The sequence below is a fragment of the Hypanus sabinus genome, chromosome 4 (genome assembly GCF_030144855.1).
Source record: "Hypanus sabinus isolate sHypSab1 chromosome 4, sHypSab1.hap1, whole genome shotgun sequence".
Classification (NCBI taxonomy): domain Eukaryota; kingdom Metazoa; phylum Chordata; class Chondrichthyes; order Myliobatiformes; family Dasyatidae; genus Hypanus; species Hypanus sabinus.
Genome location: NC_082709.1, coordinates 160551700 through 160567576, shown reverse-complemented (window position 1 = coordinate 160567576; position 15877 = coordinate 160551700). Strand labels below are relative to the sequence as shown.

The following is a 15877-nucleotide window of genomic DNA, read 5'->3' as shown; positions in this document are numbered from 1 at the left end:
TATTTTTGTCTGCCCGGTATGCTCTTTGTATTTGTCTTACTTTGTTGCATTTTCTGCACGTTTCATCTTTAAATCTGCATTGGTCTGGTGTATGTGAGCCCCTGTAACACAACAGAACCACACTTTGTTCAACCAGGCAGGTTTCCGTTTAGACGTGCAATTTTGTTCATGCTCACTTTCCTTCCCGACTGCAACTCAGTTGTGTCTCTGTCAACTGCTCTTTTAAATATGACTTGTGATTCAGTTTGAGGCTGTCTTTGAATGCTTTCTTGTAAGATTCCAAACTAAGTGATCTCTCTGTTTATCATTAAGCCCATCACTGAACTGACAACACTCAGGCAATCTCTTCAATTCAGCCACAAAAGCTGAAGTGGACTCTGCTTCCTTTTGATTCCACTTACTTAGAACCAAAACCATTATTGATTGCAGAATGCTTTACGTTTCATGTCTCTGCATTACTTTCATAATATCAGCAAAGCTAATTTCGGCTGATTTGGTTGGAGCAGTTAAACCTCTGAGCAAACTGTATGCCTTTCCACCCAAAGTACTCAGCAAAACTGGCAGTTGCTTTTCATCTGCTATTTCATTTGATTTAAAATATTGCTGAATTTGCTCAATATACATCAACCAGTTATCTTTTGTGCAGTGGAGTACATCTATCTTTCTGATGTAGCCAGCATTTCTGCTTTTTGTTTAAAGTTATGATTATTATCACTTGGTATTTAGTGTTTATGAACCGTGAATTTGTCTGTTTTCTGCCTTTTTTTCTAACTTGAACGTCTTTCTCCTCTTACAAAGAAAAAGAAATGTGCTACAATTTTTTAAAAAACTTGAATATCTCGCTGAATTTGAACAGACAGGTTGCCATCTCATTTAAAAATTTCTCGTTGACATTGGTAAGTTTTGTAACTCCAAAATATAAGATTCCACAAACTAAATGGTCAAACGTGTCCAAAAATTAAAACGAATTGAAAGAAAAATATGGAGCAGGGAATAACATATCTTAGGTTTGTTTTTACTTCAGCGAAGCACGCACTTATGATGATGTGTATATGATGATGAGTGGCATTGATCATGTGGATAGTCAGAAGTTTTTTCCCAGGGCTGAAGTGGCTAGCATGAGAGGGCACAGTTTTAAGATGCTTGGAAGTAGGTACAGAGAAGACGTCAGGGATAAGTTTTTTATGCAGAGAATGCTGAGTGCGTGGAATGGGTTGCTGGCAACGGTGGTGGAGGCAGATACGATAGGGTCTTTTAAGAGTCTCCTGGGTAGGTACATGGAGCTTAGAAAAATAGAGGACTATGGGTAACCCTAAGTAATTTCTGAAGTAAGTACATGTTCGGCACAGCTTTGTGGGTTGAAGGGCCTGTATTGTGCTTTAGTTTTTCTGTGTTTCTATGTGGTGTAATGATATGTGTCATTCGCATATTTTTACATACAAGCTGTAATGAATTATGTTAACAACGAATGCTTGATCAAGCAATATATTTACAATATTACTCAAATGTTACTGAAATATTAAATACACGACATTAACCATTGATAATTTCACACAGAAGTAACAAATTCTTGAATCATAGAAACAGGAGAGTTAGCACTTTGATTTTGGAATTAACATGGGGCCAGTTCTACTTCTGATTTCCACTCAGTCTGGGCAGCCATTAATAAACCCCATGGAATGCCCTTGCTGACAACAACATTCACAAGAAAACCAGCAGCTGGTCACAAGAATGTCATGCCTAAGGTTGCACCAAAGGATTACTAAATCAGCAGTGGACAGCTGAAGGAATAAACAGGAATATTATGAATTTAGGAACAGGAACTTCCAATTAGTTCCTTGAGCACCTTCTGCCAAATTTGTATCAATTCCAGCCTGCTGCTGAAGTTTTACTTTGCATGTTAAAAACAGTAGGAAACATCCAAATTGATGATTTAATTCCAAGTGAGCTTTGGATAATTAAGGATCAAGGGAATTATTAAACTCACTTGCTGATCTAAAAATAAAACATAAAATTAATTTAGCCCTGGGGTCTCATTTAAATCTTGCTAGCTGCATCAACACTGTAAAGTTTGATGGAAACTGCAGAAAGTCACCAGGTCAGGGACCGTCTGCCATGCTCAGACAGCTGGCAGAGATCATCTCTAGGTACCATCCCTGCAAGAATCAGCATGGAGATTGAAGGAACCCATAGCAAGGGAGGCATAAGATCAACTTGTGGGCCCCAGATTAACTCTCATAAAAGTAAGTATGAATTACAAATTGCTCTTTCTTGCCCTCTCTCTACTTCCTGCTGCTTTTACTGAATCCTCTTAGGCAATTTAAGATATTCTCTAATATGTTAAGCATTCTGTCACTTCACAGCTGTGGTGAAAGGCTGACAGATACTCCCTTCAGGAGGTTTGTACAAAGCATTTTTTGTTACCCACATCCCACCCACCCAATATATTAAGGAAAGCGAATGGAGAGAGTTATCCAGGTTTACAGATTGTCTCGCTTCCTATAGATGGAGAGAGCTATTACTTCCTATGGTAGGGGAGTCTAAGACCAGAGGGATGTCCATTTAGAACGGAGATGAGGAGGAAATTCTTTAGCCAGAGGGTGGTGACTCTGTGGAATTCTTTGCCAAAGGCAGCTGTGAAGGCCAAGTCATTTGCCAAGGAAAGGGCAGTGCCTTTAAGCCGTTTTATTTCCTTCAATCATAAATCCTTCAGACAAGGCATACTTCGGCTGGAATCAGCAGTAATGTCACGATAGAGAATTTATTACTTCAACGAAAGTCTCTCCTAACTGACTGTAAATAATTTTGGACTTTTTCCAATACTACTTTTAAAGAACTGAGTTCACATTTCTTGCTTTAAGAACTGTTTGAGCTGCTGTATAGCAGCTGACTTCTAGTTTTGTTAGTCGCTTGTTTACTTTGGGGTTTTTTAGCAGTGTTTAATAAATGTTTTATTTGTTATAAAAAAACCTGCCTCAATTATATATTCATTGTTGCTGGATCGTAACAATATCTAAAACGCTAAGCAGTTTGAGCAGAGCTGTGTAAACTGACCCTGCATGCAGTTAAGTTGATAATATGAATAAATTGCCTCTCCCTGATTGTATCCACCTCAGGGACATCTTCCATTTCTTCAACCTCCACACGTATAATGACTGGAATGAAGGGGCTGACATAACACTGCTTCTAAATGAGAAGTGTTCACTAAGAATCCAAATATGAAGCTACTTCAATGTTAAGGTAATGAAGAGAGATGTTTCCTCTTGTAAGTGTAAGAGCAGTCAGTTCTGTGCTATTTCCTGTCTCTCCGGAATTTGAGCCTGGCTCTTCCCAGCATGCATTGTGGTGGCACAAGTGATGCATCTCCAGTGCTGGACGCACATCTAATGACATCATTCTCCATTTAGAAACACAAAAAATCCTGCAGATGCTGGAAATCCAAAGCAACACACGCAAAATGCTGGAACAACTCAGCAGGTCAGGCAGCATCTATGGAAATGAATAAACAATTGATGTTTTGGGCAGAGACCCTTCTTCAGTTTAGATAAGTTTCCAGGAAGGATACATGGCTGTGGTAGTGAGTCTGAGTGAGTACATGGTCAAAGAGATCACAGAGAGGGAGCAGTGAGCAAGGGTCTCACTGAACTCCTGTTGAAGAGTAGTTTTAAAGTAGGCTTCCTTCGAAGAGGCTTCTGAGTGAAGCGGCAAATCATAAGTACAAGAGATTCTGCAGATGCTGGAGATCCAGAGCAACACACACAAAATAATGGAGGAACTCAGGTCAGGCAGCATCTATGGGAATGAATAAACAGTCGACAGTTTGGGCTGAAGAAGGTCTCAGCCTGAAACATCAATTGTTTATTCATTTCCATAGATTCTGCTGAGTTCCTCCAGCATTTTGTGTGTGATTCTTCATTTCATGCCATTTTTTAGTGTGGTACTGGAGTAAGTTCTCCACAATATTCCGAAGTGCACTTTGTGTTTGCCAATCACAAATCAATGAGAATTTTATATTGTTGATTGATTGATTTACTTTTGCCCAATTTAAGGTGGTACTCAGACTCTAAAAGTGTGTTATTTAAAGCAATGTGTGTTAAACCAGTTTTAACATTTAACATTTTAACATTTACTTAGGAATACATGAATTTCCAGGCTTCTGCTTTGTTATATTAAAGCTACCTATTCTGCTTTTTTGTCACCTTAATCCACACCAAAAACAGCCAATAACTCTGAACAGAATGTCCCACCTTTCACCTGCAATATTCATGTTCACTTGCAACATTGGTGCACCCCAGGGGTGTGTGCTTTGCCCACTGCTCTGCTCTCTCTATACCCATGACTGTGTGGCTAGGTATAGCTTAAATGCCATCTATAAACTTGCTGATCATATAAGCATTGCTGGTAGAATGTCTAATGGAGATGAGAGGGTGTACAGGAGTGAATTATACCAGCTAGATGAGTGGTGTCACAGCAACAACCTAGCACTCAGTGTCAGTAAGACCAAAGAGCTGATTGTGGACTTCAGGAAGGGTGAGCTGAGGAAACACAAACCAATCCTCATAGAGGAATCAGAACTGCAGAGAGTGAGCAGCTTCAAGTTCCTGGGTGTCAAGATCTCTATTCAGCTATAAAGAAGGCAAGACAGTGGTATATTTCATTAGGAGTTTGAAGAGATGTACCTCGAAAACCTCTATAGATGTACTGCGGAGAGCATTCTGACAGGCTGCATCACTGTCTGGTGTGGGGGTCTACTGCACAGAACCGAAAGAATCTACAGAAAGTCGTAAAGTTAGTCAGCTCAATCTTGGAAACTGGCCTCTGTTGTACCCTACGCATCTTCAAGGAGTGGTGGCTCAGAAAGGCGACGTCCTTATTAAAGACCCCCATCACCCAGGGCATGCCCTCTTTTCATTGTTACCGTCAGAAAGGAGGTACAGAAGCCTGAAGGTACACACTCAGCGATTCAGAAACAGCGTCTTCCCCTCTGCCATACAATTCCTGAATGGACATTGGACAGTACCTCACTTTATAAAAAAATATACATTATTTCTGTTTTTGCAGTATTTTAACCCATTCAATATATATATAGTTACTGCAATTGATTGATTGATTGATTTATTTCTGTATTATCAAGTATTGGATCGATCTGCTGCTGCTAAGTTAACAAATTTCACAGCACATGTCAATGATAATAAACCTGATTCTGATCTTGACTATTTTTTTTTCAAAAATGTTATTAATATTTGACTTCAGTGTTTTCAAAGCAATCTGAACATCCAAAATGATCTATCCCTTCCCCATATGTAATTAGTGATTAACTTTAAAATGTTTATGTCAAGTCACTTGGGATATTTTATCAAGTTGTAAGTGGTTTATAAATGCAACTTAATATTATTATTATTATTAAAATGTTCCTTTCGGCGATATATGACTAGCAGCTGGTAGGCCACTGAGTATTTTCTAAATATATTTGCATATGATTCAGATGACTGGCTACTTTTTGACTCAATAAGTTATACTGTATTTTGCCAATCGTATGGTTTCTTTACTATAGAGGAGCCCGAAACTGTCATTGATTTCTTGCAAAAGCTTACATTATTTGAAAATTGACCAAGTTGCATTTACTTTGCAGTAACAATACAATAAGGTAGTTTACATGTTGGAAGATAAAATATTTTGGAACTTAACTTATAAAACATTCAAAACAAAAACCCGCAAGATTGAGGAAGTGATGTTGAACCTTCTCAACACAAATTGTTGATTTCTAGATGTACCTGGATTCCCATTGACACCATGCCAGAGATAAGTTAGCAGGATAAAAAGCTTAGTCTATCCACCTTAAAGTGATTTTGCATTGAAATATCACCATAATCTTGTGTATTACAATGTACTATTCAGGTAACTACTCTGATTTACCACTTTCTCATTCAGTTCTGCCAAATACTGAATTTGCATGGATGTAATTCTCTCTACAACAGACTTTGAAGCTCTCTTTTATTTTCATTCTGCTTGTATGGAACCGGTCTGTGAAGGTAGTTATATATATTCACATGTGAATGCACATATTCCAAAAAGCTCTAAGAGTTATTTATAATTCAGAAATTATAATACCTTATTGTTGAGACAGAGTATTACTTCACATTGGTTTAATTGGAGACTAGGGATACCCTCAGCATTCCTGGCTGTTGACACAATTTGGTATTTAACTTCAGTTGCAGACAAAGTATAATGAAACCCATGGAAAAGACCAGACATTTTGGGATTCTCAAGTATCACGTACCTTAATAAATATTGAAAGAGTCCTGTAGTGTGGCCTGGCAAGGATGACCTTTCCAGAAGCTCAAGAGAAATGGCAGCAAATCGACTGTTTCCAAAATAACCTTGACCTCAGAGAGGAAATTGTGATTTGGTTAGAAACATATAGGCTGTTGTTCAAATTCTATCCTCTAAATTTCTACCCTGATGCACATAATCCAAGATATATATTCAGTATATTTTGCTGTAATTAGTTGTATGAGAAATATTTCGTGATATTTCTGGGACATGTTTTAAGATCTGACATAAAGAGAAAAACAAAGGTAACGTAACTTCATTCTCTAAGCTCATTAAGGTTAAGTATAAGCAATATTTCATAGAAGATTCAAAGGAATCTTGCTCAAATATGTCATTCATATGAAGTTCATTAGGAGAATCCAGAGCATGTATATTAAAGCATGCCAAATAACATCTTGTATATGTTATATTTCTATAAACCTGATATCTTCATCTTTTAGTAATGTAATTAATGGAATTTTTCAACAAAGCTTGCACAGATGTATTCTGAGACTTTTCTATAGAGAACATAACTGGGATCTACAGTAATTCTTGATCACTTTAAACAGGATTCAATATCCTATTGCAGTAAATGGTTTCCAACCAAACATTTCCTACATTTTTTTCTCAAATCTGTTGGTTTTCCTATTTTAAGTCAGTAGATTGTAAGTTATGCTACTCATCTGCACTTCTGATATTTCACACTGCTCTGCTAAACAAAGGCAAAGGAATTCACAATTCTATTCCTGTCCAGGACACCTCAATGTTAGGAACATTCGTTCTTCAAAAGTACTGCAGTACGTGCCCTTTTGGATTAAACCTCCTCTGAGTTCTTGGAATTTTAGGAATTGTGCAATTATATTAGGTGAGACAGTTTAATGAATGAATGACTGGTTTTGTGTGGAAGATAAGTTTCAAGAATTGTTGGAAGGCCAGTCACAACCTTCTGACCTCATCACAGTGTCAGTGAGAATGAAAAATTTTTCTAATTTAGTGAATACAGTATTTAGACTTTGTAAATTTCCCCAGTTAATTATTATAATTATTATCCATAGGAAATAGCTTTTGACGGCACATTCCTTGAAAGTCTTATCCTTAGGGGGAAAAACTTTTATAAAGTAGCTTTATACATATTTAAATGGAACATTAAAAGCTGTTTAAATGGAATGTAGAAGCTAGATAACCAGAAAGTTTATAATATAGTTCATTTTGTTAGATATCCTGAATAGGACCAGTTGTCAATGATAAGACCACTTATGAGGGCTGCTGTTTCAGTTTCTCTCAGTCGAAGCTCATGTCAAGGCTGGATCAGAACTGATAAGTTAATGGGTGCATATAACAGAGGCCAAAAGGGCAAGCTCTGTCAGGAGTTCACTGTGCTTGAGAGAGATGTTTCATACAAAGACTGAGTATTTCCCAGCTGTGTGTAAGTTAATCACTAATCACATGCTGGATTAGAAATTTCTTATGGTACTGAGTGAAAAATCAAATCCAGTCATTTTTAACATGCACTTGACAAGGGCTCACATTCAGTATCAACCAAAAGTAAATGATGGATTTAAGTAGAAAGAAATCAAATTGAAGACTGGATGCCAATCCTTATGAGTATTTAACTGGAGGGAAACACTTCAACAGAAATTACTTGTGGAAGTTTAACATATTCCTGGTGAAATTAAATGTAAGTTAGTAGGTCTTTACTCCTCTCAACGGAAAGGAAAATGTCTGTGATTGCAGGTTTTGCAAAAAAAAAAATTATATATCATACCACGTAGCATTGGCACCCCATGGAAGCATTCCATTTTATCTTGGTATAGTCAAGTAAATTCCTGTCATCTTCTATGTGTACTGTACTAGCATACAAATGTGGCGATAAAGGAGAGAGGGCTTTCAATTCCTGAGGATCATTTCTTAGAGACATGGGACATCTTCACTCACTAGTTGAGAACTTCAGGGAAATAGTTCAACTTAGTGTGAACCATTATTTTTCAGAAACCAGCAAAGCATGACTAAAAGAAATGGAAAAGATGGAGTATGAGTGTAAACTGGTAAGCAACATAGCTCCTAAAAGTATCTAAAGTATCCCTTAGAAGATGAGACTGGAGAATTAATACAGGTTGAGTACCCTTTATCCAAAATGCTTGGGGCTGGAAGTGTTTTGGATTTTGGATTTTTTTCAGATTTTGGAAAATATAATGAGATAGCTTGGGATCACCATCATTTCTGACTCTGAATTTATGTGCCACCAGTAAGCAGTCTATGTCTTACACTTGTTCATCACACATTTGTACTTAGCAGTAAAATTATTATATACCATTAATATAATGGAAATAAGATGTGTGCAGGGAACAAAAGTAGCAAGGCAGCATTGGGAAAATACCTGAATCAGCTGATAAACAACAACAAATAGAGGCAGACTTTCAGTCTCCACCTGTGATGAACAGTTGCAGTACACTCTATTTATCTTTTACTTTTTTAGGTTTTATGTAAGGTATAAAAACAGTCAGCATTCTAGACTTGTTCTAGTGTTGATTACCATCAGCAACAATCTTCACAAACTCATCAATGAATTTCTCTGCTGCTTTGTGATCAGCAGATGCTCTAAAAATTTAATGCTGTGCCTTTTCTTAAGTTTCTGTAACCAGCCTGGTGAATAATGACAGTTATCTTCAATTTTCAGATCATTGTGATAGAGTTTTGCTTGTTTCATGATCAGCATACCGGTAAGCGGCATATGTTCACTCCAATGCTGATGAATTTACTCTTTCAATACACGATCAAGATCTTCATTTTCACTTCATGCAGTTTTCTAATTTCACTAAATTCTGTTAGTGTGTGAGGTCATGTGTGAGGTCAGTTCTCATAACTGTCCGTGGATTGCAGAGACTTGCATGTGGCCTGGGATCCTTGCGGAATTTTCCATTGGTGATATCAAGGCAGCTCTTGAAAAAACTTGCATTTCAGAGGTTCAGATTTTTGAATTTCGTATAAGGGGTACTCAACCTGTATAGGGAAATGGCAGAGATACTCATTGGAATTTAGAGGAAAGAGAGGAAATCTTACTGGAAGATGTGAGATTCTGAGGGGGACTGACAGGGTGGATGCTGAGGGAATGTTTCTCCTTATGAGGACATCTAGGACAAAGAGAATAGATTCAGGATATGGGATTTCCTGTGTGAGGTGTAGATGGAGAAACTTATTCCCCCGGAGAGTAGTGAAACATTGAAAATCTACATGACAAATCTGTGGAGGAAAGTCACTGAATATGTTTAAGCTGAAAACTAACCGATAGGTGACTCCAAGGGATTTAAGGGCATGGGGGGGGGGGGGAAACGACCACTGAAAAGTGCTGTTGCAATCAGGAGAATAAGCAATGAATTCATACAATGGTGAAGTGCGCGATTTGCCTACTCTTTCTCCTTTGCATATGTTCTTATTATGACCCATCTATATGCAACAACCATGTGGGTTTGAAGTTACATCACCCTAATGATTCCCATGCCAATTTCCTCCTTGCTTTGCCCTAGGCTAATTTTAACCATTTTGCCTGAGCAGGTGACAGAGACTTTTGCCTAACATCATCAGGCTCTTGAATAAAAAATGGAGATAATAACACTCACTTACCCCATCATTGGAATCTTCCCACAACCAATGGTCTCACTCTTTATCTCATTTTCTCATGTTCTTATTACTTATTGCTATTTATTTATATTTGCATTTGCACAGTTTGTTGCCTTCTGCACCTTGGTTGATCTCTCATTGATCCTGTTATAGTTGCTATTCTATAGATTTACTGAGTGATCCCATTGGAAAATGAATCTCAGGGTTGTGTATGGTGATATATATGTACTTTGATAATAAATTTACTTTTAATTCCAAATAACCCCATGTGTTCTATGGTTCTATGGAGAGACCAGTGTTGATTTTCCACCAAGCTGAACATGTTCAAGAGGACTGGGGTGCAAGGAGGCCCCAAGGGGCATACTTATTGTTCCTTTGTTGTGGACAGAAGGAAAACAGTATTTAAGCAGTGACTAAGAGGAAAGTTTGGATGTTCTTGCCTGGATCAGGATGGAAATGCATTGCTGGTGTGGCAATTAAGTTCACTGGGTAAAATTGCTCTGGCCTCTCATTTTCTGTTGTCTTCATATGAAAATATATTGAAGTGCAGGTAAATGCTGAAATGACTGAAAGTGAAATGGAGTAAATTCAATTTGAATCATTATTCATTAGTTAAATTATATTTCAGTGCTGTTAGAAATTGTGGCAGAAACCTTATTGCACTTGACGGCATTTCTATTGCACTTCTGGTGAAGTTATGGAGAATAAGGACAGCCACTCTAATTAATGGCTAATAAAATTTTATCTATGAACTCCTGCTTAGGATATAATTCAACTTAAGGTTTTAGAGTTAGATTTTTTAAATGGAAGTGTGTAAAATAAACTGAAAAAAATCTTATGTTAGCACTGTAAACATGGTCACTAAAAAAAAAAGTGCACTTTTTTTTAGAACACTGAGATGAGTCACCCTGACAGATAGTTAAAAATTCCTCTATGAACCTCTGGGAATTAGCCATTTGAAGCTTTGTTCACCTCACTTTTTGCAGGTGCGTGATGAAAGCCACAAGTCTGTGAAGGGTTGGAAATCAAATACTGGCTCATTCCACGGCTGGCGTCATCACTGAGTCCGTCAGCAGAGCAGCTACATAGCAAGGTAAAGGGGCAGATGGACTTCAGGATGAAGCTTACTGAGGAAGCTACTTCCTGTTGACAAAGTCTGTGGATTTTATGGCCATTCTGCCATTCAACATGGAGGCGATGAAACAATGGAAAAAGTTGTGGACTGTTTGCTCAAGGAATAAATGTAAAGGAGATTTGATGTGCTAAGTAATAAAAAAGAGATGTGATGTCTTGCACTGGGAATAATAATGTTTTTATTTTCTGTATAATAGATAGTGGATTCCAGTTAATCAGGCCGTCGGTTAATTGGGCAGCTGCTTATTTGGAAAAACCCATAAAGAATAAAAACAGATTGAGAAAATAGTTTGGATTCCCTTCACTTATTTGGGACATTATGCCACTTAATTGAGGCAAGGGACTGTTGCTGAATAGGTTTTAACCAGAGTGAATCACATGTACTTTAAACATAACACCGTACTTCAAGTGAACGGTTTTTAAATAGCTTCAGTTGAGTGTGTTTGTGATCAAAGAGCAGTGATTTTTGTCACTAACATTTGGTGAGAAACAAGCAGTAAGATAATTCAGAACTGTTTTGCTCACTATGGTTTCTAGCATTCAGGCTTAGAGATGCCAGGAATGGCCAGAAGAGAAAATGAAACAAAATCTGTACTTCAACAAGTAGAAGAACAGCTTCAACAACTAAGAAGAGTTTGAAGGTGTTGACAATCATCTTGAATTTACAATGAAAATGAAGATTTGGAGGGCGCAATCACCAACAGCATTGTATGACGGCAGTCCATCATCTGCACTAGGTGATTTTGTTCATTTATAGTCAAAGGAACGCGATGATCATGAATTCTTCCATCGGTAAGTATTAGGAACTAATACATAGTTTTATAGTACAGCAGTAGTATTGGTAATGCTCTAATGTGTTCCGTATTTCATTTAAATACATAATTTGTTACTCAGTTTGTCTTTGTTGCACTTTTTTAACTATTACCATGCATAGCTAGTCGCTTATTTGGGCCAAAATGTACTGATCCTAATGCATCCCAATTGACCAGAATCCACTGTAATTACAAGTTTTATCAATTATATCATGTTTTTGAAGCATACAAAAATGGACCTCTGACCCAATATAAGGGATAGATAGTCATCACTATTATTGCTTTGAGACTACCGAAAAGCTGCTATATTTGTATAAAATATCTTTTTATTTACACATTATATGTTGTTGTAGTAAACAAACACTTTCAATCATTTGGTTAGATTAGTTTTAAAATGCAACTAAAGCTGATGCATATATGGAGACAGTATTGAACATCTAGCCCTTTCTTATTGATATACAGTGGTCTTTGTCAATGAGACATTAAGAACTTCACCAAGTACTTGGTAAAATATACTTTGTCTGTCTTCTGTTATATCTGATGGTATGAATATCGATTTCTCATTCCAGAGAAGAGATCCCTCCCCCTCCCCTCTTCTTCAACTCCCCACTCTGGTCTCTTACCTTTCCTCGCCTACCTGTCCCCTCCTCCTTCCCTTTCTCCTGTGGTCCACTCTCCTATCAGATTCATTCTTCTCCAGTCCTTTACCTTTTCTACTCACCCGCTTTCACTTAATCACCTTTTAGCTATCCGTCTTCCCTCCCCCCACCCTTTTATTCTGGCGTCTTCCTGCTTCCTTTTCGGTCCTGAAGGAGGGTCTCAGCCTGGATGGTCGACTATTTATTCATTTCCGTAGATGCTGCCTGACCTGCTGAGTTCTTCCAGCATTTTGTCTGTGTTGCTTCTGATATATGTGTCCATGAGACAAAATAAGCAAAATTGTTCAAAACTGTTCAAAATTGACGAAGAATTTTGTGCCAAATTATACATTGCCTCTGGTTCAGGAATGCCCTTGACAAAAAATAATTACAACTCAATTGTCATTTCTGACTGCCAAGTTATCAGAATCAGAATTAGGTTAATTATCAACGGCATGCGTCGTGAAATTTGTTAATTTAGCAGCAGCAGTTCAATGCAGTGCCTAATATAGAAGAAGAGCGAAAAAAAGTAATAATAAATAAATAAATAAATAAATAAACTGATTACTGTAAACATATATTAAATAGATTAAAAATCATGCAAAAACAGAAATAATATATATTAAAAAAGTGAAGTAGTGTTCAATGTTCATTTAGGAATGGGATGGCAGAGGTGAAGAATCTGTTCCTGAATTGCTGAGTATGTGCCTTCAGGTTTCTGTATCTCCTACCTGATGGTAACAGTGAGAAAAGGGCATGCCCTGGATGCTGGAGGTCCTTAATAAAGGACACTGCCTTTGTGAGTCACCACTCCTTGAAGATGTTCTGGGTACTTTGTAGGCTAGTAACCAAGATGGAGCTGACTAGATTTGCAACCCTCTGCAGCTTCTTTTGGTCCTGTGCAGCAGCCAACCCACCCGTGCCATGTTTAATTTAGTATGTTTAATTTGACTGCATCATGTAAATATCAAACCTCTTTGAACAATTGGTAGAGTTATTTTCTTTCTGATCCTCACACCTGCTTTTTGCAGATTAGGTTGTTTTCAAACTGTGGGTTTCAAGTGATTTGGTTTGCATTTCAACTTAGAATGCATCCTGATTGCAAAAATATTCTTGTAGTTTCTCCACAAAATTTGTATACCAGGATTTAAGCTATGTAACTAATGTCAAAGTTCAATTTAAATACATTGAGATTTATTTTCTTGTGGGCAATCACAGTAAATACAAAGAAACACGATAGAACCAATGAAAAATGCACTCAAAGACAAACAATCAACCAATGTGCAAAAGATAACAAATAGTGCAAATTCAAAAAAAGAATCACAATAATAATAATAAGTAACTAAGTAATAAGTACTTAGAACATGATTTCTAGAGTCCTTGAAAGTGAGTCCATAGCTGGTGGTATCAGTTCAGCGTCAGAGTAACTAAAGTTCTCCACTTGGTTAAGGAACCTGATTGAGTGATAATAACTGTTCCTGAACCTGGTGGTGTGGCTCCTGAGGCTCCTGTACCTCTTTCCTGATGGCAGCAGTGAGAAGAGTTCATGTCCTAGATGGTGGGGGTCTTTGACGGTGGGTGCTGCTTTCCTATGACAGTCCTCCTTGCAGATGTGCTCAATGGTGGGAAGGGTTTTACCTCTAATGGACTGTGCTGTATCCACTACATTTGTAAGATTTTCCATTCAAGGGCATTGGTGTTTCCATACCAGTCTATGGTGCAACCAGTTAGTAAATTCTCCACCATGCATCAGTAGAAGTTTGTCAGATTTTTAGATGATATGCCAAATCTTTGCAAACTTCTAATAAAGCAGAGGTGCTGCTGTGCCTTCTTAGTAATGACACCTACAAGCTGGACCCAGGAGAGATCCTCTGAAACGATAATCCCGAGGAATTTAAAATTACTGACGCTCTCCACCTCTGATCTCCTGATCAGGATTGGCTTATGGACCACTGGGTTCCTCTCCCTGAAGTTAATAATCATCTGCTTGGTCTTGCTGACATTGAGTGAGAGGTTGTTTTGGCTCCATTCAGACAGATTTTCAATCTCCCTCCTGTATATTGATTCATCACCACCTTTGATTCGGCCAACAACAATGGTGTTGTCAGCAAACTTAAAAATGGCACTGGAGCTGTACTTAGCCTCACTGTCATAAGTAATAAGTAACAGAGCAGAGGGGCGAAGCACACAGTTTTCTGGTGTACCTGTGCTGATGGTGACTGTGGAGATGTTGTTGCCAAATCAAACTGACTGACTGCAAGTGAGAAAATCGAGGATTTAGTAGCACAAGGAGGACTGGAGGTGATTGATTAGTATTTAGGGGATGATAGTACTGACTGTAGAGTTGCAGTCAATGAAGAGCATCCAGATGTTTGCATCTTCACTGTCCAGATGTTCTTGGGTTGAGTGATGAGCCAATGAAATAACATCTGCTGTTGACCTGTTGTGACAGTAGGCAAATCGAAGCAGATCCAAATTGCTTCTTAGGCAGGATTTGGTATGTTTCATCACCGGCCTCTCAAAGCATTTCCTCAGAGTGGATGTCAGTGCAACCAAATGATAATCATTAAGGCAGGCTATGGGTATTTTTCTGAGCATCTGTAGTATTGAAGCAGGTGGGTACCTATAACTACTAAAGCAGGAGGTTAAAGGTATCAGTAAACACCCCAGCCATTTGATTAGCACAGGTCTTCAGTACCAGGTATACTGTCTGGGCCAGATGTTTTCCATGGGTTCACCCTCCTTAAGGGTAGTCTCACTTCAGCCTCAGAGACTGAAGTCACAGGGTCTTAGGGGGTTTGTGGGAATCCCTGTTCTGTCGGTGAAAGTGAGCATCACAGGCATTGAGTTCACCTGGAAGTGAAACCTTGTTGTAACATACAACATACAAACCTTGTTGCTTGGTTTTACTTTGTAGGAGATGTCAGCATTCAAGCCTTGTCACAGCTGTCGAGCATCCTTCTGTGAGTCCAGTTTGGTCTCATGAGACCTAACTCTCTCAGTGCGACATAGGGGCTGGAAAGAGGCAGTGAATAATGTAAATGATGTGCTGACTGATAACATCATCACATCATGCTTCTAGAGTCTCTGGTGATTCACCTATGCCAGAGAGCAGGCAAGACCAAAACATTCCAGTTATCCCACTGCTGCAGGAGATGGTAAGTCCAGTTACAGTCATACTTATGCAGGTTGAAAGCCACCTCAATCCCAGAGCCTTTCTTAGTCATTTGACTCCCTGTCTTCTCACAGAATCCAAGGGTTGCATTGGAAAGACCAAGACTATTGGTATTACTTTATTCTTGTCATGTGCATCAGGTAACAGTGAAAAGCTTGTCTTGCATACTATTTATACATATATAGTGT

General features: G+C 38.2%; 1 long non-coding RNA gene across 1 annotated transcript; it reads left to right on the top strand.

Annotated features, from left to right (window-relative positions):
* The first annotated feature begins 3223 nt into the window (after positions 1-3223).
* On the top strand, positions 3224-11845 carry LOC132392383 (uncharacterized). The gene is made up of 3 exons (XR_009511513.1): positions 3224-3240; positions 10917-11023; positions 11602-11845. It is a non-coding gene; the product is annotated as an uncharacterized LOC132392383 (long non-coding RNA).
* The last annotated feature ends 4032 nt before the right edge of the window (positions 11846-15877 follow it).